We start from the raw sequence: 27,392 nt of genomic DNA, 5'->3' as shown, positions 1-27,392 counted from the left end.
AGATGCCTCTTCCTCACCCTCCAGGTGGTATAGTCTGAAATGAGGATTCCGCTCTGACTCCCCAGGTTCCCAGCAGGATTAAGTCCCCTCTACCCACAGTGACAGGGAACCAGGGCCCCCTCTTGACTGGCCACCTTCCCTGCCGGCCTCACTTTTTCTTTCCTACCAATATGATGCCTCCCAAATAAATTTGCTTTCAGATTCTTATCTTAACATCTTCTTCTGGGAGATTCTCTCTCTAAGCCCAACTCTGCAAATAAACTCACTGCCTTCCCCCTCTATGTGGGAGCTGACGCCCAGGGGTGTTAGTCTCCCTGGCAACATGGGACATGACTCCCACACATCATGGGATTGGCAATGCCTTCTTGACCAAAAGGGAAAAAAAGAAATGAAACAAAATAAAGTTTCAGTGGCTAAGAGATTTCAAATAGAGTTGAGAGGTCATTCTGGAGGTTACTCTTATGCAAGCTTCAGCCAGATACTGCAATTTGCCACAGTATGCCAAGCCCCAACTCATAATATTCCTGAAAACCCTAAAGAATACCCTAGGCTCTATCTAAGATTCTATAAATGTTTTACTTAGTAAGTTTATTTTTTCAGAAACTTAAGGCCTTCAGATTGTTCCTATACCAGATAAGCCCTGAAACCCAAAGGTACCAGTCTCTCCAAAACATCAAACAATTCCATTCCTTTACCCCATAAGGTTGACACCCCTTTCCAGCGTGCAGAACCTAAAATGGTCATTGCCCAGACATTCCTGAAGATTGAGAGAATAATCAAATGAAAGGGAGGAGTGTAACTGATAAATTAGATTTGACAAATGATTATGACTACTGACTCATTATATAGATATTTCTTTTTAGTTTCTAGTGTATCAGAATAGCCAGAAGGAAATACCTGAAATTGTCAATCTGTAATCCAGTAGACGTAATCTTTGATAATAATTGCATAACTATATACCTTTATCATGTGACCATTTGATTGTAAAAACCTTGTGACTGACACCCCTTTTATCCAGTGTATGGGTAAACGAGTAACAAAATAAAGGCATGCATGAAAAAAATAATAATAATAGGTCAGAAATATGGGGGGAAAATACCCCTACTTAAACTATGGAACATAGTACTACTTTAATAATCTTTCACCAATTGTAACAAATGTAACTACTGTTAAAAAATAGAATTACAAAAAAAGTGTTACCCGTTGTAACAAATTTTCCACACAAATCAAATATTGGTGACGGGGTGGTATGTGGGAATCCTGTATTTTTTGCATGATTGTTCTGTAAACCCATAACTTCTCTAATTAAGAAAAAAAAAAAAAATCTACTTCTAGGGGAACCCAAACTAAACATTTGTCATCCTCACCTCACTCCTATGCTCCAAAAAGGAAAGCTTAGTGTTTCTTCAGGGTCAAAATCTGACATTGTCTTCAAAGTCATTTTTTCAAATACAAACTACAGGTACAACGTGTATAGCCTATGAGCTTCCCAAGGGCCTACAAAATATTGGTGAGCCCGATTGCCCAACATTGTGGATGCAATTAGTGCCATTTAATTCTACACTTAAAAACAGTGAAAATGGCAAATTTTATGACATGTATATACATATATTTGTATATATATGTACATATATATAAAACCACAATACTTTTTTTAAAAAAAATCGAGACCCAAAACCTAACACATTGGCTCCAAAATGTACAAGAAATCTGCAAAATAAAATGAAATATCCATTTGATGAAACATGTGCGAAATGTAATATGAGTTCAACTAGTCAACCACAGCTCACATCAATTCACATGCAGTTTCCCATGAAGTGTAATTGCTGCAGGGTGTGGGTATTTTAAAACACTTGATAGGAGATAAGATAGAGTGAGGAAGGCACGCTCACGGGTCATGGTGGTTGAGACTGGAATCCGCATCTCTGTAGCACTTTGACTCCTCAAATCAGAGAAGGAAACATCTTTCCTCCTCACCCTGCCTGGAAATACAGACAACCATTTGCAGGAAGAAATCTTGTCTGGGGAGAGGATGTCACCAATGCTTAGAATCCAATATTCGCCTGGCTTTGTTCTGCCTTGGAAGGAATCCATACTCCGCGCGATTCTGATGAAGACAACATCTTCCCAGGCCAGATTGTGACACCTCTGGGCCCCTCCCCCATATGAGCTCTATACCCAAATGTGGCTCGAGACTAGCGAGGCTCAGTGACAGTGCCAATCAAAGCCACCAGATCGGCAGTGCGCACACCGCTCCTCGATAGAAAAGGTGTTTTATTTCTCATCCCTTTATTTTTGTCACTGAAAGAATGCTTCCCATGTGTGGATTAATTAAAGTGTAAACATTAAATATTGATTGATGCATTATCAGCACGGAGCAGTGGCCTCCCGTCTGATTGATTCCTGCGGTGATTTATTGTCATATTTGGGGAGTCATTTTGCCTGATAACCAAGGGGGCGGCCTGCCTCCCCGCCAACCCTCACGCCCACTCCATTCCTTCTTTTTTCCCACTACCTCCTTTTATTCTTCCAGGTGACATCTGCCTTCCAATAACTAAAACATCTTCATCTCACTGTTGAGAGAAAAGTGTGTGACCTGACATTTGTTTTGTGTGTGTATATGTCTGTGTGTGTCTCCCAGGCAATTACCAAGGCAATTAACAATTTAATACAGAAAATAACAAATCTCCCCTTTGCTATGGATATTTCTGTTTCACGGAGCTTCCCCTACAGAGCTCTGTGAAATATGATTACAGGCAAGTTGGGAGTGGTGGGGAGAGGGATGTAAAAAGAAACAAAAAGGAACAAAACAAAACAAAACACATGGTTCCAGTCTTGACATTTTCCTGAGGTGGAACTAGAAAATATAGGGGAAATAAAACAACAATTCATACTGATAATTGCTCATAAGTCTCTACAGATGTGAATCAATATAATAAATTTTGTCAGCCTTACTCACATGAAATTGCCATTTTATAGGTCAAAAACGATCAAAAATCGACAAATTCATCTGGCTCTACCTTACACATGCAAACTCCCTTCTGAGGTAGGATATGAAGTTTACTGTCTCTCTCTGTGTTTCAAATGAAAAAATGAGCACATACAACTACCATAGCATTTGTGTTTTACCCTAAACCAAGCACTGATCCAAGTGCTTTACATGATTTCCTAATGGGAAATTACCACAGCCCTGGGAGGTTGGCACTACCATTTTACTGATTTCACAGAGCAAACATAAACAAAACAAGACTTCTCAGGGTTAAAGTTGGCGGAGACCTCGTTGGAAGCGTTTGTCTCAAGATGCTCAAGGCACTCGCCAGTCAAGGAGAGACTCCCAGACAACCAGGGCCTGACCCCCAGCCGGTGACACACGTGGTTCATGACCCCATGAAGGTGTGAGACTTTGGCTTTGAAGGCATCCCGTTCCCTGGCTCCCTCCCCTTGGCAGGAGGGGAGGTGCAGGCACTATCTGAGGCAGAGAAAGCCTTGAAGGAGAAACATTCTCAAGTCTCTCTTCTCTACATGAGCCCAGCATCAGGTCCTGCTTAAACACGGGGCATTTGAATCCTCCTTGGCCAGGGAGCTCAGAGAGGAATTTCAGGGGGTCTAAACTCTCCAACATCCTGTCAGCCTAAGGTCCTTGAAGCTGAGAGTGGTCTCTGATTTTTGCCACAATGGAACTAGAAAAGGAAGCCAGCTCATGAGTCACCCCACCACCACCACCCTCAGTCCTGGGGATTCCTGGCTGATAGCTCAGCGTCCTCCTACCCCAAAGGAGTCTACACTTTGCTCTCAGGTCTCCAGGTCCTCCCGATGCTTCTGCCAAATTGAGCAAATTGCATCCTGCAGTCAAATGCTTCTGACATAGTCCAAGGCCCAGAATGGGCTCTCTGCAACCTGCAGCACAGCCTGTCAGTTCCCCCATAACCCCCTCCATCATCTTTGACTGACACTTTTCTGAGGTCAACCTTGATCAAATAAAACATGATTGGCTGTTATAGAATGCCTGTATCCTTTGGAAAGCTCCGTGTTCTGCATAATGACAGTATATATAATTCCAAATTATTAATTAGTGAAAACTGTATCAACTCTTCAGAAAATCTCTTGATACAAACACATCCCCCTATCATAAGACTCTTCTAAGAGAACAGTCCAGTGGTAACTTCTTTCTTCCTTTAAGGGTGTCTGCTGTTGCTGCTATGTATTTTCCAGCTTCTTAACTCAAATGCTTGGGTCGTATATTTTCAATCCTTCTTAGGTTTTGATTAATCCATTTAAGGCTATAAAATGTTCTCTGAGTGCTACGTTAGCCATATCTCAGCTTCCAGCATGTGGTGCCATTAATATATAGTTTATTATTTCAGTTTTGACTTCTTTAACTTAAGAGTTTATTTGGAAGAGTATTTTTGAATTTCTGAGGGAGAAAATCAGAAGCATATTTTCTTGAAATTGCATTGGCTATAAATTTTAGAACTAGCTAAACTTCCTTACATTCTACTTTTCAAATCAATTTCATAGCTATTAAAATTCAAAGAACCAGGGAAATTCCATTGACACTGTCCCCCAACCCTAGAAGAAAGAGCAGATATCACTGGCCCAGTCAATGGCCAAAGCCCATAAGGTTAGGCAGTTTGTCCAAAGCCAAAGAGCAGAGAAAGGACACAGCCAAAGGCCCCTTGTACCCTAGTGGAGTGCTTGTCCCTGCCATACTCAACCCTGGACACTTGGTGGGGTTCATTTGTCAATAGTATTGACTGAATACCTACTGTGCACCAGGTACTATTCTAAATGCTGGGAATGCAGAAACAAGCAATACAGACATCCCTGCTCTTGTGGGCATTTGCATGGAGAGCAATGTGTGACAATAAGACCTGGAGGTAGGAGAAACCCTGGGTCCAGAGGAATAGCTCCTGCAAGGAGTCAGTGAAATAGCAAGTCCTCTTCAAAGGAGCCAAGTAAACTAAGTCTACTGGGTCCCCGTGATTCTTTCAAGCCCACATGTATGAGTTACTTCCATCTACTTTTCAGAGGTGCTCAAATTAGTGGGCGAGCCACTGTGCACTGCTTCTCTCCAGAGACGCCCTCAACTCGTCTCCCAAGACATGGCCTCCTTCCATCTACTAGACATTTGCTGGGCACATACCACCCTAGGTACAAGACTAAGCACTTCTCCCAGGATGTCTTTTCATTCAATCCTGACATTTCTGCCCATTTCACAGATGCGCACTCAGACAAATGAACTCACCCAAGGTCAGCATCTTGTGTGGGTGATGTCTTCTGTCTCCAAGACCAGCACTCATTCTAGTACCCCAGGTTGTTTTGCCTCATTGGGAGGAGACTTTGGGGAAGAACTTATGGGATTTCAGTTGATCTGTGGCCCTGTGTCTTCCACATGCAAAAGCTTTGTACCCTCCACTTTGTTGCATTCATCATCATCATCATCCTCATCTTCTCAGCAATGTGATAAACATCTTCATTGCTCCCATTTTCTGAGCAACCAGGGAGTATGCTGAGCACCTTCAATTAATTGTGCCCTTTAATCAAGATAGTGGTTACGAGCAGGGACTCTGGAATGGATCTCTTGGGTTCAAACATTGGGTCCGCTCCTTACCAGCTGAGTGAGAGTGGCATTGGGCTCCTCTCTTGCCCAATATTGCACAAAAAGTAGGTGGCAATCTGGGCTCAATCCAGGTCTGTCAGGCCACTCATCATCCTGCCTCCCAGAAGCTGGGCTTGGCCTGCAAGCAGAGCCCTTAAGGAAGGAATTCTACCATCCTCAAGAGAGTGTTGGGTTCTGTAACTCTACAGACCCACGGAGGGTATCTGGTGCAGCCTGAAAAGGCCAAAGTGGTGGCAAGAGCACATCTTACACCTGTAGCTGAAGAGGAAAAAATTTAGACACCTGGGCATATTTGGATGGCAAGCCCTGTGAAGGTGAGCTTGGGAAACCATAGACCAAATGTTCTCACCATGCAGAGTGTGGCAGTCAAATGACTTAGGCTCAGTTTTCTAGAAAAGGCTTATTCGAGAATATGAATACACAGTGCTTGAGGGAGGAAGAAGAGCAGAAAAGAGCAATGAAAGGGGCTGCATGGCACTGAGGACTTGAGTAATATCTAAGCTTGGCCTGTCGTGGAGTGGGGGCTCTGAGAGGTCAATAGCTCCTTATGGTTGTCTCTTCTTGATGCAAGGGGGGCAGCTGTTCTCTGGCTGTGGGCTGCCCCAGGGGACAGATGGGTGTAACTCTCAGAGAAAGTGGCAGCTATGAACGATTGGCAGCTAACATTAGTAGCAAGGGAGGGGGTACACTGACCTGGTCAAGGAGATCTGGACAGGGCAGCAACAGCATCTTCTTCTACCTCGCTGACATCGGTGTTACTGAAGTCCCTTCTGCAGCACACTGCCAGTACTTGGAACGGCTGGCTTATAGTGGTAATAGAAAGGAGACCACTTTTAGTTGGTGTTCTTATCACTTCTGAATTCTCCATAGCCAATGCACCCCCTTACTGCAGGTGCTTTCCTTTTGGTACCCGCTGCCCACCAGTGCTTTTTTTCCTTTTTTTTTTTTTCATTCAGTTTTATTGAGATACACTCACACATCATACAATCATCCATGGTGCACAATCAACTGCTCACAGCACCATCACACAGTTGTGGATCCATCACCCCAATCTATCCCTGAACATCCTCCCTATACCAGAAAGAAGCAGAACCAGAACAAAAAAATAAAAATAAAAAAGAACACCCAAACCATCCCCCCATCCCACCCCAGTCCCCATTCAGTTCCTGTCCCCATTCCTCCACTCATCCATCCACACACCAGACAAAGAGAGCGTGATCCACAAGGCCCCACAATCACACTGCCACCCCTTGCAATCCACACTGTCATACAATCATCCTCAAGAGTCAAGGCCACTGGGCTGGAGCCCCAGGCATTCACCTCTAGCTATTCCAATACATCAAAACCTAAAAAGTACTGTCTATATAGTGCATAAGAATGTCCTCCAGAGTGACCTCTAGACTCCATCTGGAATCTCTCAGCCACTGAAGCTTTATTTCGTTTCATTTAGCATCTCCCTTTGGGTCAAGAAGATGTTCTCAATCCCACAATGCCAGGTCCAGATTTATCCCCGGGAGTCATATTCTGTGTTGCCAGGGAGATTTACATCCCTGGGAGTCGGGTCCTGTGTAGGGGGGAGGGCAGTGAGATCACCTGCCAAGATGACTCAGTTAGAGAGAGACCACCAGTGCTTTTAAGCAGAGGGGAGGCAGGGGGCCCTGTGCAGAAATGACCAGGTGTCCCTTGGTGCTTTCTGCTGCTCAGGGCCCTGCTTTTCCCTCCACCCGCCAGGAGTTCCCTTGAGAATCCACAAGAGGAGCTTGAAGTCTTTCCTCAAAGCTTTCCCCATCCACACCTCCACCCTCTCCCTCAATAAAAGAACAAAATTTCTATGTACAGAAAGAATAATTCAAGCCACACCCAATCTGTGCTTTTTTCTTACTTACGGAAACCATGAAATCAATTACCCCCATTTCTGACTTTGGAGAAAACGGGAATTGGAAGTGAAGCATTCTGATCGCAGCCTTCGGTGAGGTGTAAAATAAGGTACAAATGGCTCAAAGATTATCTCAATCAAAAGACACAGAAACTTGAGACGGATCTTCTTACAGCCATCATCCGAGTACAGACACTCCTTCATCTTCAGAAGGAAGATAGCCAGCGCCCCGGTGGTGCCGCGTCTCCTGCAGACACATTTCAGACCAACTCACCGCAAGTCAGACTGTGAGTGCATTTATTAAAAAGAGGATTTCTAGGAGGCAAGAGGACTGGGGGCTGCTTTCTCACAGTGGGCCAAGGGGTCCCTCTTGATCACAGACATTAATTCAGAAACAAAGGACATGAGAGAGTCGCTCCTGTGTGCTGTGACACGGCAGGAATCAGGAAAGGAAATTCAGAGACAAGATGTTCGAAAGTCGAGTGGAGCTTTACGGAAACGCTTTATGGACAGGCATGAAAATCTCATTTTATACAAAAGCGGGTCTGTGACAAACTGCCGGTCTCTTTGCACTGTCCAGGAGAAATTATTATCTGAAAGGAAAGGCAGCTAATATTTTTCTTTATTTGATCTCCCTACCACCATCACTTCCAGCACTGACATGCATATTCTATATTTCTCCTGATTTGACTGGACACTCTAATCATGCAAGCTTGCCTAGGGTTTCAAAAGTGTGAGTCTGGAAGAGAAAAATGCATCCTTTCTTTATACAAAAATGACTTACCCATTTTTTAATCAACAAGCACAAGTCACCTCCTCATATTGGTGTGTTATTTCCTGAAATTATACACAATGAGTTTCAAAATGTTTGGGAAAAAAAGGAGTTCTGAAGTTTGCTAAATGCCCACCATCTCCATGACCACTCAAATCAGGCTTTTTTTTTTTTTTTGTAATTCCTTAAATCAAATATTTTTGATAAATGTAAATTAAAGAACAATAAATTATAACTTCTGGGCTGACCAGTGAGTAATTATATATATTATAATTAATTCTGGTTTCCAACACAAGCTATCTATCTTAATAAACAGCCCATATACATTAGCATGATACCTTAAAGGGACTTCATGAAACAGCCTTTACCATTTGAAGAGCCATCTGAGGTTCCTCCCCTGGGCTATGAAAGAGTGCAGAATCAAAGGAGATGGAATTACTTTCAAAAGAAGCTTGGGCTAAATATAAGCTGAGAAACTCAGATTATAGGCATAAAACCCTGACTTAAAAATATTTATCCTAAATTCAGCCTCTGACCATCATTAGAAAGCCTTTGGTTTCCAAAAATCTACAATTCCCACGAATCTGTTCAAAATATATTTTCAGACCCTCCTAGGCTTTGGGGAATGCCTCACTGGAAACTCTGGATTAGGATTTAATATCACAGAGGAAACCTGTCTGATTTTACAGGAAGCCTCTGATTTTGTTCTAGGAAAATCAACAAGGAGAATCAGCTGTCGGAGGTGGTAAGTCCAAAACAGCAGCTACTGATTTCATTCTCATCCCAGCTCTTTCATTCATTTTAGAAACTTACTTTTCTGACCTATAGTCACCTGAGCTCTTGGAATTATAAATTAGGCACAAGTAAGACAAAGAGGGTTGCTCCAGCCTTTTTGAGGCTTAGTTGTCTGCAGACTTTTCTGTAAGATTCCAAGTGTTGCTTTTAGATGTGCTACAGAGGCCGAGAAGTTCAGGGACGCATCCTATGAACACATGAAAATGGCCCGAAGGCGCTCGCCGTTCCCCAACCTACAGCACCTGCATTTCTTGGAGACCATCAGAGCCTCCTCTGGGGCTTTTCCTCTGGCTCTCAGAGGTCTCTGGGGTGAACGGTTAAGCCTTTTGATACAGCTGGTAATCCCAGCACTGGCCATTATCACTGCATTTTCCAACTGTCCCTGGGTAATTGTCCAAGGGACTTAAGACAAGCCAGACCAACCAAAGGCATCACGAAGGTCAAACCACAATAGAGCCTGCCCTGATTTTATCCAGGAGATTGATGTTCAAATCACCTTGATTTCGATTTGGCACTGGGGTTATAAAAGGCACTCACAATCGCCGAAATCATGAAAGATCAGGCCCAAGCTTGGAACACTGTATTTTATATCCTCTGTGGAGTTTTCCCTAATGCAACCATAAATCAGCCTGCAAAGCAGGGCATTTTGTACATGTTAGTAAAGACGACAGCCAAAACCCTTGGTGTCTTGGGATGGAGGCATTTCTGAAACTCGGGGCAAGCTTGAAGTCTTTGGCTTGTCTCTGGGCCACCCAGAAGCAAACTCCAGGAAGCCAGCGCACAGTGGGAGCTTTAGCAGAAGCCCTGGAGGGATGTTGGATACAGGCTGACCCTGTGAGAAGCGTATGTGTGCATCAGTTTATATCTCGGAGCATTTGAGCAGAGATTTTCAAGCTTGAGGTAGAAGAAAAAGTACAAACTAGGAGGCAAACTCTTTCTAATACACACACTTAAGTGTGGAAAGGAGAGTAACATGTGGTAAGAAGAGAAGGAAAAAAACAAACAAGCAAGCAGTCCAATCAGAAAACCACCTAGTTTGCAATAACTTCTGGCAGTGGGTACCTTGCTAATGTCTTTCCTGCCTGCCCTTCTCTAAATTCTTAGGTCCAATTAAGATTTTTTTAAAAGAAAGCCAGTGCTTTAAGTACTTTTTTAAAAGTTGCAGCACTAGGCACCATAATTTATGCAACCTTTTCATAAAATGTGCCAAGTGGGGGAATTCACTGGCCTTTGGATGTTGAACTCAATATCAGAAAAAGAAAGAAACAGCTGGTACCTCCAGGCCCATCTCCCTGGTAGCCTCTGGCTTTTGGAATCTGTTCTGCTCCCCCAACTCCTATGCTCCCACTGTCCCACTTCTCCTGCCCCACCCCACAGTTCACCTGTGGGAGTCACAGCTTGTGCTAGCAGAGCAAGTCCAACATGCCTGGGGTGGGGTGGGGGGGCTACCAAGGAATAAAGGGAAAAATTAAGGGTGGATCAAAACAGATAGATGGAACGAATTACTTGCATTGTTTACCCCCTACAATTTTATTCTTCTAGAGCTTCAAGACCTCTCTCCCTTAATCTAAAGTAAGTTAGGAAACATCTGATGAAACTGATTCCCTGGTTTGGGGGTTACACAGATAGCTCTTTCCCCCCAAATAAAACAGAAACCAGCAGGCTGAACTCGCAGGGGTAAAAAATGCGTTCCACTCAACAAGACTAAAGTTTCCTATAATTTAAAGAAAAAATACTTCAAATGAAACACGTTTAAAACTTTCATAAAGTCCCACATTTGTTATTTCCGAATGTCATTTAAGAGTGAAGCGCGATTTGGTTTTGAAGTTCAGAAACTCGACAAAATCCAGCCCTGGTAGTTGGAAATAACCCCTGGGGTAGCATTGCCAAGCAGGAAGCCTGTTTCTTAGCAAACTATCATTCCACGCTTTCCTTTTTTCTTTTAATTAAAGTGGAAAACACACACACATTGCTTTCTTTTTTAACCAACTTTTCTCTAGTGATATCTTATCAAGGTAGGAAAATAAGTGACTAAATGAAAAACTTTGCATTGAGTTTAGAAAGGGGGAGAAAACAATGACCTTTCTACAAATTCTTAAAACCCAGAGTTTTGAAGGTAATTTATGTTTCTGATATCTGGCTTCATTGTATCCAAACTAAACTCTCCAGCAGTTTTATCCTGTTTGGGGGGTGGGGGCGGGTAATAATAAAAGGAAGCTCCCTTCTGTACTCTGCCGCAGATCAAGATGTCAATTTGAAATAGCAAGCAAACAAAAAAGAAACAAAGTAGAAATCGCCTTCTCCTTCCAAAAAGAGAAGGTGGTCCTGTGCCCAGGGAGGGGTAGAGAGCAAAGCCCAAACCCCTTTTCTGCAGTGGTCCCTCCTTCCTCCTCTGGGGCTCTCCGACCGTCCGAGGCGAAGGACTCAGGGGTCCCCATCCACCTGTGTGCAGAGAGAATGACCCCAAATGGCCCAAACCCAGGGACACTTCTCACTGGCTTAGCCAGCTGACCCAGCCGCGAGGCTTCTTCCTTCTGCTTCCAGGTGAGGAGACCCTTTCTCTCCAGGCGGAGAGAGAAGACAGGATCAGGAGGAGCAGGCACAGGTTAAGCAGGTCTAGAGCCACACCGTGTGCGCAGTCCCCACCCTCAGCCACCCGCAGGGGCCAGGAGGCTGGGCTGCTTGCAGGATGCATCATTCAGACAAGTGGTGGGGGGGGGGGGCGGCAGGGGTGCCTCCTTGGAGGGCAGGGAAGCAGGGGGGCAGATGTGCATTCTTGGGGGAAAGAGTGGAGATGGGGGTGGGGTGGGAACTGAGACTGCTTTGGTAGGACTTGCAATCAGCTACCCTGTGAATCCTTCATCTCCTCATTTCCCCCCAGGGACAGCAGGGAGGATGGACAGAGGCTGGGAGTTGGGGACCCAGTCCAACCTAGTCTGGGCCCTGCTGCCATGGGGAGCCAGGAGGCCATGGACGGTGGCAGGCAGTCAGGACCTCGGTTTCCTCACTGTGAAAGGCTGCGATGACCCCACGCAGGACCCTGGGCTCAAGCACATTGGCGCCTGCGAGCTCTGTAACCGGGAGCAGGGACTCCACCCCAGCATCTCCGCACAGCAGGGGAGAAATAGCTCCTGTTGGGATGAGTGGGATTGGCCTTCAAGTAAGTTCACGCTTGCAAAAATAGCCCAGGGCCAGGCACACAGTGAAGCCCAAATGTTAATAATGATAATAATAATAATAATAACGTTTGCATATTTGTTTGGTTCAAAAATTATCCTTCACAGGAAAAAGACAACTTTTTTTAGTGTTGCAAAGGCATTGCCTGTGAGGGCCTCCAATGCACTCAGGGGAAATGTCCGTCCCCAAATGCCCTCAGTCAAAGACAGCTGCTGTGCTTATCAAGGTTATCGGATTAAATGGGGCAAAGGAGGGCAAAGAAAAGTTGCACAGATGTAGTAGTCCTTAGTTGGGGTGAGACCTCAAAATTGCTAGTGTTGGGGATCTGGACAAGGCAGTTTTAAAGATGGTTTTAAAAAGAGGCAACATTGCAGACTAGCCAGTGGGTACCTGAGGTTTGTCCTTTCACTCCCAGGGACATTGTCTCAGGTGAATCCCAAACGTGCTGAGCGGACACCACACAGGTGGTGGGCCCGTGGCACAGCCTTAGTGCCAGGGGCAATGGAGACACTGGGGAGGTCAAAGCTGTACTTGCAACCTAACATATTACAGTCTTTATTATTCGAATATCCTAGCATAACTAAATTGATTGGTTAAACATTGTAAGTGGACATTAGAGAATTTTGTCTTTGCCTCAAAGAGTTCATGCAATATTCTTTATAGATATTATGTTTGGGATCTTCTACTCTTATTAGTAACTCAAAGAACTGACATGGCAGGAGAGAATCCAGAGATGGCTCGCATGGATGTCTTGCTGTGTAAAATGCTTGGCGGCCCCCACTCGTGCTCTCCCCCTGTCTTGCCCACGAGGGCAGGCCCAGCCCACAGGACAGGAGGGTGTGGCAGCCATGCACTTCGGCTGCCTCTTGCTCATTCTTCCCTGGCAGGCCCTTTTCCTGCATCTGTCAGTGTGTGTGTGTCTTGCTCTCTGTCCCTTCTCTTCCCGCCGCCCCCTCTGTCTCTGTCCCTGACTCCCTTACTCCCTGCCCCTCACCCCCAGACCCTGTTCTTGATAATGAGAGTTTATTGATTCTCCTGGGGGTGGCTGCCTCCGGCCCTGGGCTCTTCCTCTGACGCCATCGCCATCTCCTCCATCACAGGCTGCATTTGGCAGCAGGCAGAGGCCTCCGAGTCCCACCCCAGAGTCAGTGGCTCCCCGGACCAAGCCGGGGGGAATCTTGAGGAGGCGGGCCTGACCCCCTGCCGAACCCCCATCCCTTTTGAGGCCCTGGAGGCTTAGTCAAGAGGGTAGTTGAAGGAATAATCATAGCCGTGAATGTGTGCTGACACCACATGGCAGGCAAGTCCCAAATGTCACTGCTGCAATCCGAATCCTGAGCCCACAAAGCCCTAACCGTCCCCCAGTATAGGTGAAGCAGAGAGCATAGGGTGATGGGAAAATGTCCCCAGGATGCTGGGGAATAAACACACTGAGTCTGGTGGGGCTGGCCCATTCCCCACCCATTGCTACCCAGAAAGAGAGGGTCCTCGGGCCTCAGCCCCAGCTGTTTACCACTCAGCCATAAACAGGAAGGCCCTAAAAACACATGTCCCCAGGCAGAAGGAGTTTTTCCTTTAGAATGCTGCTACTTCCCAAATGCCTTTGACACTTTGCCTTAAAGGGCCTCCTTGGACTGGAAATACCAAATATGAAAGTATTCTTGAGTTGGAGAGCAGGGGTCAAGGTCGGTGCCCACCCCAGAGAGCCCCAAGTCACACAGGCCACCGGGACAGCCACGCAGTGACCTCAACCAATCTCCAGTGAGTCACCTGATTTTTTAAAGTCATAGATAAATAGAAATGTTCCCTTTCCTGAAAAGAAAAAAACTGCAATTTTTAAAGAATGCTGGCAAGAAGGAGAATATACTGAGAGGTAAGGAAAGAAGCCCCCCGATGAAAGATCAGAAAGCCCTTCTCCATCACATTCTTCCCCACGAGACTCTGGAAAAAAAGGGGGGGGGGAGTGCACTTTCACAGCAGAGCAAGAGTGCCACACCCTCTTGGAGATATCTGTAGCCTATTAAAGGTTCTGAGAAGTCCTGCAGCAAAGGGCCTTGTTTCATCATGTAATCCAGTTTTCCAAACGTCTTTGCCTGCAGGAGTCTGTCTCCACGGATGGTCCGTTTATTATGATGTTAGTAAAGTTCCCCTCTGTGCTTTGGGGACCCATGGGCTAGTGCCTGAGGTCAGATGCTCCAGATGCTACTGGGTCCCCTCTGACTGGGTCACGCAGGCACTTTCCTTGCCAGAGCCTTTGTGTTCTAAGGGTCACACGGACACGATCTTTTTTCCTTCTCACTGTCCCGATCCCCAAGAATGAGCTGAGGCCCACAAGGCAATCAGCTAGAGAAGAAGTCATCAGATGACAAAATCTTGGATTCATCAGGGCTTTGTCAAGCAACTGGGGAGATTTCCAGTTTCCAGGAAGCCTTCCTTCCCAACTGAGCCTTCTCCTTCTGGCTCAGGACGTTCAGCCATGTGCCCTTCATTCACATGGGACAGAACTCCCATCACTTGGAGCCAGCAGTGTCCCCTCAAAGAGGATTTGTACGTGAGGATGACAGCTTCATACACAAGATCCAAGCAGCTCCAACAACACAATTTTGGTGTGATCAATTCCTTGAAACTGTACGTGACTCTCTCCCCCCAGGGATGTCCTGATCCCCATCATCTTACTGCCCAAAACCCTCTGGGAACTGGGGACTGGAATGCTGTCCCTCATGCCAAGTCCTACTGCCCGCTCAAAGCTTCTTGGGCTGCTGTACCAGCTCCCAGCTCAGCCGGCCCCTCTTGTAACCTGGACCATGTCTCTTAGCACATATATATTACTTGCTTGAATTTTCAGTGTTTTTTTTTTTTTTAATTAGAAGTTCAATATTGTAAAATCTCAAACTGATGAACCAAATCTATCTCACTGATTGATGTCTCGGCCTCTTAGTGTGAAAAAAAAGAAGGAAACGCCTTCAATTGGTTGCCTATGTATAATAATCAGGAAACTTCACATTAGATCTTTGGATTTATGGCCCTGTTTCAAAAAAGTCAGAAGATCTGGCAATGATAAGCCTGCAGTTGTCTTTTACCACTTTCAACTGGAGCTGAGTAGCAGCTATTGCCTTTAGACAGGGCAAATATTTTCAGTTGGCTAAAGTCCTCACCGTTCTCTGATGTCACTGGGAAACTAGGACACCGAGCCATTTATCCCAGATTCACCACTAATTAGCTGTGTGCTTGGGCAAGTTACTAAACCTCTCTGTGCCTCATTTTTCTCATCTGGAAAATGGGAACGATATTAGTACCTTACCTAATCAGTTAGATGATGCTAGATTTGTCATGGTTAAAAACCAACAACCCCCAAATCTTGGTGAATTAACACACCAAGTTTATTTCACACTCACAGTTCATACCCGTGCAGGTGGACACAGGTGGTGGTGGTGGTGGCACGGGGCAGGGAATGGAGCCTCCAACTGTCACACTTACTTGGGGTCCCAAGGCAGAGGAGGCTTCATATCAGCACATGCTCCCACTGTCAGTCCTGGGGGTGACCCACGTCACTTTCACCCCCCTTCCATAGGTCTCAGCCACGGGACCCTGCCCAGTCCACAGCTCAGCCTGCACCAAGTAGAGACGTGGGAGCAAGAGGCAGAGTTACCAGAAGGCTTCCGAGCCCTGCCTTCCATGGGCCCTTTCCCTGTACCCAACTTTACAAGAGGCGATTCTGCATTCCTTTTCCTCACAAAGGCCCCCCGAATTGGAAAAGCTTTAGAACCCTCAAAACCTCAACTGCCTCTGGCCAGACACGTTGTTAGAAGCCGTCGTGAGCTCCCCCACCTCACGGGCTTGCTGTGACAAGCGAGTGTGGTGACACGCAGCATGTCCAGAATGGTGTTGGGCACCAGGTCTATGTCCATCAGTGTCAGACGCTATTAGGATCAGGCAGGGGGGCCCCTTACATGTGCTAGATGCAAAGCCAGCTCACGGGCACTAAACGTGCAAAGTTCGGAACTTGGATCTGCACGTGATCATTAAACAGCATCGGGAATCGCCAGGACGCAGCTAGGTGTAATCTGTGTGTGACTGTGTGTGTGTGCCTATTTTTGTGTCTGTGTATGTCTGAGTGCGTGTCTGAGTGCATGTGCCTGTGTGTAGGCGTGTCCATCTCTGCAAGTCTGTGTATATCTGTGTGTGTGTGTGGTCTGTGTGTCTCTGTGTGTCTCTATGCGTGTTGGTGTATGTCTGTGTGTCTGTGTATATCTCTGTGTGTATGTATGTATGTGTGTCTCTGTGGGTATGTGTGTCTGGGAGTATGTGTGTGTCTCTGTATCTGGGAGTGTGTATGTGTGTGTCTGTGTGTGTCTGTGTGTGTGCATCTCTGCATGTGTTTGTGTGTGTCTGTGTGTCTGTGTGCATCTCTGCATCTTTGTGTGTGTCTCTGTGTGGGTATGTGTGTCTGTGTGTCTGGGAGTGTGTGTGTGTGTCTCTGTGTCTGGGAGTGTTTATGTGTGTGTGTGTGTCTGTATGTGTGCATCTCTGCATGTGTTTGTGTGTGTCTCTGTGTGTGTGCATCTCTGCATGTGTGTGTGTGTGTGTGTGTGTTTATGTATGTATGTATTGCCACATACTGTCTGGAAAAAGTCAGGGGCACCTGCAACCTTGAGGCAGTCCTGTACCTTTTCTGTGCCTCAGTCTCCACTTCTGTCCATGACGGGTGGTCCCAGATGAGTTGTCTACTCCACAATACCCTAGGGGCCCCCTCCAGGGGCAAGGCAAGTGCTGAGTCACCACGCAGGCAGCCCCACCTCTGCTTACCACCCCTCTGGGAGGGCGGCCTGCAGACAACGTTCCTCTGCATCCTCCGGCCATGTGCCTTTGCCCTTAGTCATCCAAATAAAGCATCCCAGCAGCCACTTCCGCAGCCTCCAGGCCCTGCCCCCACACAGTGTCCCTTGTTCACAGCGGTGGGTCCTTTTCCTAACAAGCTTGTCTGGCCAGAGACTAGGGATGTGAGAAAGGACCTCTCTGATGAAGCAGCCTAACCCTTTGCCCGATGTGACTTCCTCTGAATTTTTTTCTCATCCTCTTTTGCAAGCTCCCAATTGCACACGCCTTTCCTACTCTAAAGCAAAAAGTGTTCAGGAAACTCCCCACCCTAGTTTGCAAAAAAGTCCCCTTTAAGTCCTCTTGCTTCCATTTACAGCCTAAGTGTCTTGGGCAAGTCCCTCAACCTCTCCAACTCTATTTCCTGGTCTGTAACATGGAGACCCTGCCCTGCCCGTATCCAAGCACTGCTGGGAGGATCTCAGAGATGGATGTGTTTTGCTATATTTAAAACACCTTATAAATGTAAGGAGGTAGGGAAGGGGGACACCATTATCCCTTTTGCTTTGAATTGTCTGAATCAGCATGTCTTAATTTTCTATTGCTGCATAAAAAATTGCTGCAAATGTAGCAGCTGAAAACAATACCCATTTATTATCTCATCAATGTGTCAGTTGAAAATCTGGGTGGGCTCAACTGGATCCCTCTGTTTAGGATCTCGCAAGGCCAAAAGCAAGGTGTCAGCCAAAATGGGCTCTTATCTGGGGGCCCCGGGGAGGAATCTCCTCCCAGGCTCATCCAGTTGTTGGCAGAATCCAGTTCCTCATGGTTGCAGGTCTGATGTACCCATTTCTTTGCAGGCTGTCAGCTGGACACTGCTGTATTTCTCGAGGCTGCCCACATCCCTTCCCATGTGGTCCCCTCCATTTTCAAAGCCAGCAAAACAGCATAAAGTCCTTCTCGCACTTCCAGTTAAGGACTCACCTGATTGGGTCAGGCCCACCCAAATAATCTCCACTTCTTAGGTCAATTTCCTTGGAACTTTAACTACATCAGCAAAATCCATTCACAGTGGTACCTAGATTAGTGCTTGGTTGAGTAATCAGGGCACAAAGATCCCGGGAGTGGGGAGGAGGGTGTCATTTTTAGAATTCTGCCCAACACATAGTGATTCTCAAACTGTGTTCCACAGAGATAAGTGTGGGTAGACATTCTGTGAAGAACAGGAGCTCATAGCCAAATGATTTTGGAAAACACTGAGTTAAATAAACAGAGTGAAACCAGTTTTTTTTTCTTGTTTTTTACTTCAAAATGAATTACTACGCCATTGTGCTCTGTGGATATTCAAGATATACAACATTTCCCAAATGTATTGTGCTGTCATCCCTTTTCTGCCAGAGTACCAGCTATTCCTTTTAACCCAGTCTGAGATACAATTATCAAATTTTTAAAAGTAGTTTTAGCTATTTGTGTAGTCAAGGACCCAGGAGGTAGAGAAAATTCCCTATCCCTTTATACATCAGTTTTAGACAACTGTGACCTGATAGTTCCAGTTTGGCTCATCATCTCTAGGTGACCTCCAAAGCACAGTCCTGGATGACCAGTTACCGGAAGGAGTTAATTATCTGTGGTCATCCAGGGGCACACAGCTCCCCTTCCCCCAAAGGCTGGGTGCAGTGCTTTAACCTATTGTGTCATTTAGGGCAAGCCAAGGGGGCGGCAGTTTCCAGGGTCTAAAGGCCTTAATGCCTCAGGGGCAACCCCCCACCCCCACCCCAGAACTCAGTTTGCCTACAGTTATGTCTGAGAGGTCCAAGCCTGGTCCCTACCCAGGAGGACCAGAGGGAAGGGGTTTTGTGTACAGGAGTGTGCTGAAACGCAGCATCTGCTCCCTGCTCCCCGGGCTGAGCTGTCTGACACTCTGAAGCAGAGAGGAACGCCCTTCTTGGAAGGAGTAGGACTCTAGCAAGCACCCCCTTCCCTGCTGCCCCTGCACCCCTTCTTGGTGCCTGGCACCCCTTTCAGCAACCAGCCCAGGGACTTAGCTCAGGCCAGCCCAGGGCCACGCTATAGTTGAACCCTCTGTGTCTGGGATAGGAAATCGATGTAGGTTTTACATTATCTCCCCTGTTAATTCCAAAATAACTTTGTTTTCAATCCATTCACCTGTGATCTAACTCCTTGATTTCAAACTGTGGTGCATTTTCCCTTGGAGAATCCCCCAGCCATCTTTTGGGTAAATAGCAAGCATGTTCTGGGCACTCTAATAAATGTTCTGGGCACTCTAATAAATTACAACTTTAGATGGAAGGCTGCTTTTGCTGCAGGCAAGTGCTTAAACATTTTAATAGCGTAGCAAACATATCAACAGACTTAGCAGAAAAAAAAAAAAAAAAAAAAAGGAAGTGATTTTATCCTCCCAGCTTGTGTTTCAGAGTATTTTACTACTGAGGTCAAATGTCTGTCAAAGATTTTGAAGCCCCAATTTGATGTTGAACAACCTCAACCGATTTCTATAATGCACACTGCATTATACCTAGTGGAGGATCGAGCCTGCACAGGTCTCACTATCCAGTTCGATATCACCATGGTGCCTAAAAGGTTTTTAATATAGATATTAAATATATCCATATCATCGCTTCAATGAGAGTGTGAGCTGTGCTTTTTCCTCTGGGGTTTTCCAAGCTATTTGCTGCTGACATACACTATTAAAAATAAACCTACCCCAAGGAACTAGTCATTTTACACAGTATTAGGACTAATGTTATCATTTAAGTAGCTGAGATTTGCCAACTACGGAGGCCCCAGATAACGATGGAAACATGATCATGTGAGATAATCTGCGCGGAAATGGCTTTCATCATCTGTAATATGTCATTTAGATGCTTATTTAAGACTTATACTATTGAACAAATATTGATGCCTTCAACAGAATAAAAACATCAATGAGATGGTTAGATAAAGGATAAGATTCACTTCTGGGCTCAGGACAGGGCTGGGTATGGAACAATACCCCAGGAATCTGTATAGGGAGGAGGGGAAGTAGGGTGGGGCAGTGATGAGAGGGACATATTTCGATTCAACTTCCAGTTAGGAACGTGCCAGGCACTATGCTAAGCGCCCTACATGTACAAGTGGGTACAACTTTCCATGTACTAGACCCCATGGACATAAAATTTACATGAGCGATAACCTAATAAAGGGGGTAATATTTGTATCCCCATTTTACAGATGAGGAAACTGACAATCAGCAAGTTTTCTTAAACTGAAGGTCAAACAAAACCACTGACAGGATATGATAGGACCAAGAATTGAATATATATATTTCTGCCTTCAAAGTCTATAAACACTATACAAATATTGCCTTTCTCCATTCCACCCACAGGAAAGAGAAAGAAGTTCATGGTATAATTCAGCATCCATTCATTCACTGACTCACTCAGCCGTTAATTACCTAGTAAATATTTATCAAGCACCTACAATGCACTAGGCCCTGTGCATACAGAAATGAAAAAGGCACAGACCCCAACCCCAGCCACAAAGTTTGATGCCCACACTGCATGCCCTCATGGCTTGGTAGAAGTTGAATGGCCACACTGCATGCCCTCACAGTTTGGTGGAGGTCAGGTTCCATATTGCATGACTTCATAGTTAAGTAGAAGTTAGATGTCCACAAAAGATGCAGACACTATTACTCCACATACATACCTAGTTCCGGTTTAACACTGCCTGACTGTTTACCATTACACAGCACCATGATGTCCATCCATTGTCTAATGTAACCCTTGTAACAGTCTGAGAAAGTAGGTTTGATTAGCCCCATTTTACAGATGAGGAAACTGAGGCTCAGAGAGGTGAAGTGATTTATCCAAGGACATACAGATGGCAAGTAGTGGAGGATGGCCACAGGGCCTGGTCCTTGCCTCTCTTCACCCTCCCGGGCACCATTACAAAGGCTAATGTTATCAGTGAGGCCCTTTGGGGCAGGTGCCACTAGAGTGAGGAATTGGAGGCACAGAGCAGTAAGTCACTGGCCCCAGCGTCCACCGCCAGGAAAAGGCAGAGACAGAACTTAACCTCAGGCCTCTGACTCCCACCACCAACCTTCCAGGCTCTCCTTACTGGGTGGTTCTCCTCGAAGCAGACATTTTGGCCTTAGCAATGACTCACCAGGTCTCTCCAGTCAAGAGGCCATTGCCTTGGGGACAGACCCCTATTAAAGGCAAAACCCAGAAGAGGCTCCTCTCTCTTGTCCCTTCTTTCCCTCACCTGCTTCTCAGGTGCTGGGATTCCTGCAGCTTCATAAGATCTGGGGCTACTGAGCCTGTCCAGAAAATAGTGGGGATCTGTTTTTATCTTAAAAAAGAAAATAATTTGTGTGACGATTCCAGCATACGGGGGCAAAGTTGATGATAAGATGACACCAGCGCTGGCTCTGGGGAAGGCGTGGCGGCAGTGGTAGTGTGCACGTCTGGTTAAGCTGCACAGCTGGGCTGATGGAATTTGGCAAACTCCAGCCCTGTCTCATATCTAGTCATTTTTACCTGCTGCATTTGCATATACATATGATATCTGTAATGCTAATTATATCTATTTTCCCAGGTACAGACAAGACATACCCCAGAGTTGGGGTGCCCATTAGCAGATCACACGGGCTTCTGCAGCTGTGTTTTGATTAGCAGAAAAGGTTCTTTGGCATCAGAGAACTGAAATCACCTTTTAGGGTATGACAAGCGCAGCCAAGCATCTTGCAAGTGAAAATCAGAGGTTTCTCTAAGGAAGGAGTGAGAACGACCACAAAGAATTAAAAGGAGAATAACCTTTAATGGTTTCAACTGTGAAAGCTCAGTCACGCTTAAGGCCTGCCATCCATCATGACAGGGTGGCACTCTGGGCTCCCTTCAGGCCCCCATACAGGCTTCTGGGAAGAGGGGATGGCAAGGGGAGCCCCCAGGTGGAGCCCAACCCACCATTTTTCCAGGCTGGGCTCCAGCAGGGCCGGTGGGAAGATGAAGAGGCCAAGTGTGGTTGGAGGAGGGAGAGCAAAAGTATTATGGATTTGGCTGCATACCCACCTGCCTCAAATGACTTGCAAAGGACATGCAAATCATTCTGCAAATTACTGCAAGCCCTATTTTAGACCGTGTGGCTCAGGGTCTCCTTTCAGAAGACATGCAGGTATTTTCATGTTTGCAGGTTCCCACTGTAGACTTACATGCCCCAGCTCTCTTGGCTTCCCTGGGTGGATAGTACACCTGTGTTACAAATGTGGTTTAGGTGTTTCGTTTGTGAAAGTCTCTTTAATTTGCATAGACTTTTCATAAATTCTATCCTATGCCCCCTCACAACTGGACAAGGGAGTTAAAACAGGTTGTATGGACCCTCTTGTCCTGGGCCTAAAGGCATTAAGCGACTTTCCTAAGAGCAAACAGCCAGGCTGTGGCTGAGCCCTACCTGGAACCCAGGTGCCCCAACTTCGAGTCTGGTGCTATTTACTCTACATTTCCCTGATTGCAAATATTACTCACGGAATGGTGGAGGCCTGGAGAGGCCTGGAACACCCAGGAGAGGGGATTCTCAGACTTTGATTTTTCTTTTTTTCCCCTCCTAAAATATCAGCTGGGTTTCTCACCGGAGGAAGGAAAAGGCCGTGGAGGGGAGCTGGGCTTTGTGGATTGAAAATGGTCCTTGGGTGATTGCGACGTGTTCCCAGGTGTGACCTGGTTGAGAATTACTCATTATCTCCTCCTTTCCTTCAACAAATATTTATTGGGGACCTCCTAGATGCCAGGCATTGTTCTATGCTGTTCACTTTCTATTGGAAGCAGACAATCACCAATTGTGCTGAGAGCCATGAGGAAAAGAAAATAGCCAGTAGCTGACTGAGACCAATTTAGGGCAGACTCTCTGAGGAAGGACATGTGAGCCAAGACCCCGGGACAGGAGGAGGGGCAGGCCAGGGGGTGGCAGGGTGGCCGGGTGGCATGGCGGGGGGGGGGGGGGTACGGGGACACATGCAGAAGTTTCTGGCAGAAAGGGCTGGGAGTCTGAGAACCAGAAAACAGGTGGGCCTGGCTAAGGCTGCACAGAGCAAGTTGCCCCAGGCAGAATGGTATGAGCTTGGAAGGGAAGCAGGAAAGAGACCATGCAGGAAGGGCCTCAAAGGATTTTTTTTTAGGTAGCCTTTCAGCCACCCTAAACTCAGTGGCTTAAAACTAACTGGTTTTCTTTGTCATTAAACAAATTAGAATAGTACACACTATGCAGCAGTTCTCAAACTTTAGCCTTAATCACTTGGAAGGCTAAACCTCCCCAAATGTGTGATACAACATATCTAGGGTGGGGAAGAAGAATGTGCCTTTCTAACAAGCTCCCGAGTGATGCCCCTGCTAATGATGCGGCACCACACACTGATGACCACTGTCATAGAGGGCATCACATGTGCTAGGACAGGTTTTGCTTTGTGAAACTCTTGTTTTGGTAATACACATATTCATGGATCTTGGGGTATCAGGAAATCCAGGGCCTGGAGCATAAAGGAGATTCAGACACAGCCCGTGTCTTCGAGAGGCTCCAACATACGTAACTGCCATGATGGAGGGTGAGGTTACAGACGGTCCTCAGAAACTCAGCCAAGGCTCCTGAGGCGGGACACAACTCTCTCCCCACCCAGGCTGTGGTCTTCTTGAGGGCCGGGGCTAGGCTCTTTCCCACCACCTCCTGGAAGATCCAGCATCTTCCTTGGAGAATCCTCAAAAGGAAAAGGTAGCAGCACAGAGATGTGGAGCCAAGTTCATGGAGGCACAGGGGAAATTCCCCTCACTCTTTGCCTCCACCCCTTCCCCAATGGCACTGGCTGGTTATAACGGAGTCCATGGAACCAACCCCTCCTGTTCTAGTTTGCGAATGCTGCCGGAATGCAAAACACCAGAGATGGATTGCCTTTTATAAAAGGGGATTTATTTTGTTACACAGTGACAGTCTGAAGGCCAAAGAGTGTCCAAGGAAAGGCATCAACAATCGGGTACCTTCACTGGAGGATGGCCAATGGTGTCCGGAAAACCTCTGTTAGCTGGGAAGGCACGTGGCTGGCATCTGCTCCAAAGTTCTGGTTTCAAAATGGCTTTCTCCCAGGACATCCCTCTCTAGGCTGCAGTTCCTCAAAAATGTCACTCTTAGGTGCACTTGGGGTATTTGTCCTCTCTCAGCTTCTCCAGAGCAAGAGTCTGCTTTCAACGGCCGTCTTCAAACTGTCTCTCATCTGCAGCTCCTGTGCTTTCTTCAAAGTGTCCCTCTTGGCTGTAGCTCCTCTTCAAAATGTCACTCACAGCTGCACTGAGTTCCTTCTGTTATGTCAGCTCATCTGTATGGCTCCACTGATCAACTTAGACCCACCCCGAATGGGCGGAGCAACACCTCCATGGAAATCATCCAATCAGAGTCATCACCCACAGCTGGGTGGGGCACATTCCAAAGAAACACTCAAAGAATTACAATCTAATCAACACTGATAATGTCTGCCCACACAAGATTACATCAAAGATAATGGCATTTGGGGGGACATAATACATTCAAACTAGCACACCTCCCCCCCCAGAACTCCCTAGCTAGAAACTGCCCTGCTTCCCACCCCCCCCACACACACACGGTCACCGAGTGAGTCACTCTGTAAGTCCAAGGTGATTCCTGACCACAGGTGATTGCCCCAGGGGTTAGCACCTGAGCCACATGGAGCCAATCAGAGGCTTTTCAGGAATCCTTGAAATTAAAACTGAAAAAGAGCATCCAGTACCTTCAAGTGGGGCATAGACTGTGCTGGGCAGCCCATTTCCTTCCGCTGAAGGTCTAAGAAGTGGAAGAAGCTGATCAGCCTGCGGAGAGGATGGAGCAGATGCTCGGTGAGAAGCAGAATGAGAGACGGAGGGTTCTGATGCCATTGGAGCCCCTCATGTCATTGATTCTTGGGGTCCTGTTGCATCTTTTCTATGAATCTCTCCATTATCCATTTACTCCCTCTCTTCCATAAGTTTCTCTTGCTGCAACCCATGGCCTTCTGCTCTAGGAAATCTCTCCACTTGGAAAATACCATGCCCTTGGAGGAATTTCTTCTCTGCCTTACCCTTATTCCTACCCCAAACTGAGAGACACCCATGAAAGGTGCTAGTAATTATGTTAAAAACAACATCGAAAAAGAAAATGAGCCCTTTAATGGTAATGGAAGGTGGTCAGCAAAGCTCCAGGGCAGGGTGTCTGTAGTAGACGTGCTTTGGCCACAGACTGGTCAGATGCTAAAGTCCGGGCTGAGAAGAACAATACATTGACACATCTTCGTTCTGTTTAAACTGCTGGTATGTAGAATTTTTTGGTTGAATAAAGAGCTAAATATGATCACAAATATCAGTATGGTGAATATAATGACTGGCCTGTATCCCCTGGTCTGTGTCCCTGTTTTAAATTAAAAAATGAGTTAAACTTATACATATTTAGGATATTCAGACACCCTACAATTCCCTGTAGTAAGCCATGGTCAACTCCCCAACATCCATTCCACCTCTCCGCCATCTTGTAACGTCCATGCAGTTTGGGGATTGGTTCTGCTCCACTGGTAGGTCTGACATTGGTCACATTTAGTATTGGCCATATGATGCAATTCTGGACCGTGAGACTCAAGACGAGGTTTGGGGGAAGCTTCTGGGAAAGTTCTTTCATATGTTTAGAGAAAGTATGAAACTCTACTCCCACTTTTCCCAGTGGGACATGAAGAAGGAAGCAAAGAGTCCTAAGGCCTCCGGTTGCCATCCTGAAACCAAAAGAGCAGCCAGCCTTAGGATGAAGCTGGCACAGGCCCCCAATATCATGGCTGAGGGCTCCTGGATTAGCCGATATGAATATGGGAGCTAATAAAATTCCTTACTGTTAGATCAGTTTGTGTAGTACTCTACTACAGTACCTGTTACTGTCAGCTGAACTCATCCTTACTGATGCATTCCCTAATTAGAGAAAGTGCAGCTTAGTGGTTAGGAGCTTGGTATCTGGAGTATAAGAATTCCGAGGACAAATTCCAGCTCTGCCACTTGCTGCCTGTGTGAAACAGGGCAACTTTAGCCATCTGAGCTTCAGTTTATTAATCTATAAAACGGGGCACTAATATTTCTACGGTGGATATTTGCCAGTCTGGGCTATCCAAAATCAAGCCTGTCATCTTCCTAACTCCTTAGGAAGAAAGATAGAACCTGTCTGGCACTACTGATGCTTTTCAGACAAGACCTTTTTCTGCCATTCAAATGGCAGGTATCTATGATGTAGGCTGAGCAAATCCTGATGGAGTAATTCTAGAGTGTGCAATGATTGGAAGTTATGTTGACTGTAGCAGCAGCAGTAGCACATTGACCACCCACCCCTGCTGTCTTGCCCTCTGGGATCCACTGACTCCCTCCTCCTTTTCACAGCTTTGTGTTCCAGCCTTCTGACAACCCTGGAAGCCTCCATCGTCCTTCCAATAAACTCCTTCCTTTGGTATAGCGAGTCAGCTTCTGTTGCTTGCAGCCAAGATGCTGGCAGATAAAAGGGCCTTCTTTGTAAGGCTGGTGTGAGGCTTAAATGAAATCACACTTGTAAAGCCTTTTACTGAATGCCTGGCACGTAGTCAGGCTCAATACATGTTAGCTATTGAGATTGTTACGGCCCCGATGAAGTGTTGATCTCAGCCAACACATGGTTTTGATTGACCAAAAAGGGTACACAGAATCCTAGTGGCCCAACTGGCAACATTCGCCACTACACTTAGGCTTTGGCTGCTTGGGGTCTCCTGCTTGCCATATTCACCATGAATTAGCAACACTCGATGAACAGAACGGAATAGAGGCATAGACCATCCAAGAAAAAACCAACATCAAACAAACAAGGATGTCACCAAGTGATTATTTGGACAGTTTTCCTCCTTAGCTATGGCTGGCTTTCCCTTCATAGTCCTGGGACATGCCACCAATGGGCAGCACAGGGAGGTCCGGGAGGTGAAGGAGCAGCAGCTCAGGGCAGAGTCCAAGGCCAGCTCTGGAGTGCAAAGAACCATCCAAGGAATGTGTTCCCTAACAGTTCTGACTGGCCTCTTCTCCACCAGTGGTGCTTTGAGGTGGTTGAACCCCCTTCCTACCTGGCAAGAATAAGAGTCAAACGAGTAAAGCGTGTGGCAATACTTACAATTTGGTATATTCCAAATGACAAGAGATCATTGTCGACAACATCATCCGCATCAACAGCATCTTTTCCTTCTTCCTAACATTTATTGAGCTACTATTATGTCCCAGGGACTGGTGATATATTTTACATACACTCAA

At 46.2% G+C, this 27,392-nt stretch overlaps 1 long non-coding RNA gene across 4 annotated transcripts in view; it reads right to left on the bottom strand.

Annotated features, from left to right (window-relative positions):
- Nucleotides 1-27,392, bottom strand: part of LOC119518904 — a 74,430-nt gene that overhangs the window by 32,113 nt on the left and 14,925 nt on the right. The window contains exons 3-4 of one of the 4 annotated variants that reach the window (XR_005213869.1): nt 7,507-7,743; nt 6,314-6,423 (exon numbers count right to left, since the gene is read on the bottom strand). This is a non-coding gene — a long non-coding RNA (uncharacterized LOC119518904). Of the gene's footprint in view, nt 1-6,131; nt 6,424-7,506; nt 7,744-27,392 lie in introns of those variants that run through there. The other 3 variants (XR_005213868.1, XR_005213870.1, XR_005213871.1) reach the window with 3 other exon arrangements.

Source organism: Choloepus didactylus, chromosome 22 (genome assembly GCF_015220235.1).
Source record: "Choloepus didactylus isolate mChoDid1 chromosome 22, mChoDid1.pri, whole genome shotgun sequence".
In the NCBI taxonomy this organism is placed as follows: Eukaryota; Metazoa; Chordata; class Mammalia; order Pilosa; family Megalonychidae; genus Choloepus; species Choloepus didactylus.
This window is presented reverse-complemented; position numbering and strand designations above follow the sequence as displayed.